Source organism: Ceratina calcarata, unplaced genomic scaffold (assembly GCF_001652005.2).
Source record: "Ceratina calcarata isolate Rehan_Ccalc_2016 unplaced genomic scaffold, ASM165200v1 scaffold90, whole genome shotgun sequence".
Taxonomy (NCBI): Eukaryota; Metazoa; Arthropoda; class Insecta; order Hymenoptera; family Apidae; genus Ceratina; species Ceratina calcarata.
In genome coordinates, this window is record NW_017180369.1 from 194,856 (window position 1) to 200,012 (window position 5,157).

A 5,157-nucleotide genomic window follows, 5' to 3' on the forward strand; every position below is an offset into this window, starting at 1 on the left:
ACTCGTCGAAAGTTTACGAAAACAGCCGAGCATCGAGTTCGGCTGTATATCGCACATAGTCCGTGTACATGTGGCAATCAAGCCACACGGTACACACGTTTCTTGCTCTCTTTTTTTCTTTCTTATTTGCCTCGTAGTGAAAATAATTGAGTAGAATTTGTCGCGAGCGTACCAAAGTTTCGAGTAAACACGGTAGAGATCGCACGAAACGTCGTCGAAGGCCCGTCATCCGTTTTTACGGGGTGATATTTTCAAGGCTGTCTCGTAATCTTATGGTCGGGAAACGTTGTTGCTCTTCTTTTTTTACCAACGGCGCACACGGAGCCGATTCACGAGGATCCAATGATTCGTACTCGGTAGCTGTCCTCGGCGAACGAATCGTGTTATCTGTGTATTACAAAGTTACATGTAGTTACAGGCAGCATATGGTCGTAGAACGCGTGTTCAAAAGTGTGTGAACTTGAGTCAGGAGAGAACGTGTTCACTGCAATTCTAGCGTAACGCGAGGACCGCGTCGGGAGAATAGAGAACGCGGGAAAACGTTCGACGAGCAATAGTCGAGCAATAGTCGAGCCTTTTAAAAAAAAGTTCACCAATTTTCCGCACGAGAGTGAGTCTAACGATATCGGTAACAGTAGCAGTAGCAGCAGTAGCAGCAGCAGCAGCAGCAGCAGCAGTGGTATTGCCGGGCCTCGCAGCTACTAACTTCGCAAGAAAACATCGCCTTGCTAGTATCATATCGTCTTTGCCACCGCGGAGATTATATAATTTCGACGAGCGGTATTTTCGCTCGCGAGCCACGAAGAGCGTCCGTTCGTTCAGATACTTACCATCGAGCTCTTTCGAGTTTCGAGAAGAGACCTCGTGCGTTGGCTTCGCATGTCTGACGAACGAAAGTGAATAGCCATTGAGCAATCGCACCGCAAAAACATGCTATCAATCGACACCGTCTTTCACTATTACTAGCAATAACGCTCGTAGAAAGGCTTGGAACGGAGACACGTAGAAACAGCACAGGGGCCGAAAATGTCCACGGTGGTCGGTAAGTCGAATGTCACGCTATGTTCGCGGCGATGGTCCGTTCGAAACAATCGAATGTTTTCTCGTTCGTTTATCACGCACGAGCCGATGCTTCTTTCCCAGACAGTAAACGCGCTTCGTTGTTCGTCTCCGTGACACGCTCGGATAGATTTCTTTCGATTAAACGTCGTTTAATAGGATACCGATTTATGCATCGTGTGCACACGCGATCGGGAGATGCCCGATTTCTTCCATCGTCGAACCGTCGTCGAAAACGCGAATATGTGTATCACTTCGAAGCGACAACTTGTCGTGGATTTCAGAAGATGTCGCGTGAGTCCGTGTGTGGATCACCTCCCACATGACGATCGGCTCTCATCAGCGATGTGTCACGTGTGTCACGAGAGATTCCTAAAACCGACCGATATCTTTCGAACGGCCAGTACAGTAAGTCACAGGTGCGTAACGTGCGAACACGTGCGCCATTCTGACAGTACTTACTTCCCGGCCGTCGCGAAACATTTACATTTATTAAAATTGACGGAACGATCGGATCGTTCGATCGAGAGGATTTCTTGGTCGGGAAAATTGTTCGTAGTCAGGTGTAAGACGTTGCACCGTCGAGCCGAGGTCGTCAAGGTCTCGTTGAGTAATGTCTGTTCATTGTAAAGGCCATCACGGTCTGAATTGCATAATGCACAGGACGATCAGTAAGATCGAACGGTGTGAAGGAAGATGTCGCTAATTAATAGCCACGTACATAGTTTAGAACACTGTCGGATCTTTTCCATCGTCGGTAGACAGCCCGGATCATAATTAAATCCGCCTAACACTGTGCTCGCTCACGAATGACAATCGTTTGCAAACGTTTCGCAGTCTCTTTATGTATCAATCGAACAACGAATCGATCATCGTGCGTAGTCGGTCGTTCAACTTCCCGAATTTCGCGTCGGCTTCCTGTTCCTGCTTATTAAAAATTCCGACTAGACTTTCAGTGCGTACTCTACCAGTTGAGAAACTTTTTCCTTTCGAACGTCTAGTCTACGACGTCCATTACGAAATCAAGCTCCTCGTTATCATACACGATATCGTAGGTGACTCTCGTAACTTCAATAATTACGAGCGTTTCACGTTCTTCCTGTAACGGAATGCGAATTTCGCTACGTAATCGTGCCGATTCCGCGAGTCGACCTGAAAACCCAGCTAGCTGCGAATTGAACGCTGTACAGGTTTCATGCCACCGGTTCTCCTCGACGTGTCGTCATCGTAAGAATTCCTTTCTTCTTTATCAATGGAAACAGATTTCGCGTACTTCAATGACTTTTCTTGGTTCGACAGATCGACCCAAACGCCTGGCCAAAGACATTGTTCTTGGTCGTCTTGGACGTTAGAGAAAAAGCCGTGTACCGATAACGGACAGAGTCTGCGAGAGGATTTTAGTGGACGACAACAGAGATGTCGCGACGATGTTAAACGATAAAGAGCACTACCACGCGATTAGTAGACGACGGGTGAAAGGTAGTGTAGACGTCTGTGCATCGATTCGAATCGAAGCCAAAGCAAACGGCAAACCGACAGAAAATGTGCATTCCCGGCAAGGCCGCTTGTACGAGAAGGAGGCCATCAGACATCCGGGGAGAAACTAACCGTACTTTGCCTGCTTCTTACCAATCTCCTCGCCTCTTCGACGAGCATACTTTTACGGTTACGTTATAGTTAATTCCCGTTTCCTTTCGACGTTCTTTCGCCGAAGCTAAGAGAGGATCTTACTTTTCGACAGCAGCTCCCCGAGCCCTGTGTAAACGCGGCGGTACATCGCCGAGACCGAAGAATTATTCAATGTTATATAATTTATTCCTAGTAAGTTTGTTGCACCATAGCATTGTGACATTTAACACGTGCACGTCGGTTGGTAAACCAGGTTCTCAACAGTTCCTGGTAGAAAGCGTATTTTTACGCACGGTCAAATAATTTTTGTGTACGTGCACGTGTACGTAGCTGACACGCACGTTTCCTTTTTAATCGATAAATAATTTCACTTGGCGCTCAAGCATTTCGGGGGGGAAAGCAGGAGTCTGTTTCAAAGGTAATTACATTTCTGAACATTCGATTCGATCGTAGATCAATACAATCGTGTCACACGGTGGTGGTGTTCCATATGATCCTAATTTCCGAGATCGGAAATCGATCTTCGTCCAAGTCTCGCTGCAGTAGAATCATACTGAACTCTGATTTTAGATAGCGAACGAGATCAGGAAACACGATCAAAGATCGACTTCTCGTCTGGAGGAGCCCATACTTATACGCGAACGTTCTGCGATTCGTCTGTGCGTTTAGACGGAGTCTCGCGTGTCTGTATGAACGGGGGAAAAAGTGTCATCGAATCAACTAGTAAAATTGCTACTCCCGCGCGAGTCTCGTTTGCCTCGTTCGACTCTGTACACCGTAGACATTGGCTCTCTGATCATAATTGAAGAAGTCTCAAAGGACGCGGCTAGGGTCGCCTCGAGGTCGAGGCATTGAGGCATAAGTCAGTGACAGTGTCACTATGTTTAACAGTTGCCGGGATAGGGGACAGTCGTCGGAGGGTGTGAACATGCGTCGGTGAAAGAAGTACACGTAGCAGCTGGCAGGGAAAAGGGAAATCGAACAAAGAGAAAGCTAGGCAGAGGGTGGTAGAGAGAGTTCGTGGGATATGCAGGGATGATAGGTCGTTGCCCGCCCGCGGGGATGAGGAAGGCCGGTAAATATCGACCCTCCCTTTGCGTAGAAAGATAGACGAAGAAAAGCAGAGGGAGAAAATCGCTGTCTTCGTTCAGACGTACGTCGATCCGCGTTCTTCTTTCCCCTGGCGTTCGCGACCTTTTTCCTCTTGCGCGCTTGTAACCTCCTGCCTCCTACCGAACGCCTACGTAGCGAGGCAGTGTACTACTGCTCGCACACCGCGAGATCTCCATGCTACCTTCCCAAGGTCAACGGCTCGAGGGCTCGAAGACCCGTGGAAACCGACTTCTATGGTCCATGTGCACACCTTCGCTACTTTCTTCTCGGCCCCAACGTCTCTGTACTCGTTTCACGGAACATTCGTAAGAACGTGGCGCAAGGAATTAACGTTCGTACTTTTCAGATACTGTCGCTCGTCCAAGATACGTCAGACTTATCGTAGAAGCGTTATCGGCCGAGTGAATCATTCGGAGGGCCGAAAACCGAACTCGAAAGGGCAATTAACAGTGAATCATTGTACTTGGCAGATCAAAAAAGTTTGCGAGACCATGTCTGGTCTCCCCGTATTCTTTCGGCAAGGATGACTCATTGGCTATGTTTTCACCAGAGGACTTTGAACTATACCGTCTCGTCTGGGTAAAATGTTTGAACCGAGGCGACCGAAGGTTGCCGGAGGTTACGGCTCCTCTTCGCTTCTTCTTCTTCTTCTACTTCTTTTATCCTTCTTATCGATGCTTCGTACTCGCGTTTTCCCCGTATACCCGAAACGTTCGAATTTTTCCCCTGCTCAAACAACCAGATAGCTCGTCCTCCGGTTTCGTCGCAATTTTATCGTCGTTAAACAAAAATACTCTGTGTACTTGGACGCGTAATCTGCGGTTCCGATGCAGACGTAAACTCTTTGTTCGAGCGGACACGGATCTCCGTGTCTGCGAGCTCTGTTTGAACCGATGAAATCATCGAATTATCGAACGTATTTAGGAAATCAAGATCGTAGGATGACGAGAACTCTGAGACACTTTCCGAGGTGCTTCGACTTCCTCTGCCATAAAACGCATTAGCCGTAACACACGATAAACAGATGTGTCAGGGTTTAATTACACATGCAGATGAAATCTTAACATCTAATTTCGATATTTAATGAGTTACATATGATTATATGGCATTTTATTGATGTTGACAAAATCCGACCATCCCAGCGTCGAAACGGCGTACTTTTGACAAAAAATTTCATTTTTCCTTAATTACTCCTAAATCTTTGGAGATACGGGAAAATTGCATAGGACCTTTCTTGTAGAGGACGACGAGATCTACAATTTCTGTATAAAAGTTTGTTGCTAGCATTAATAGTTTACGAGTTATTGACGAAAAACGAAAAAACAGTTTTTTGCAAAGTACTCGTTAACTCTTTTC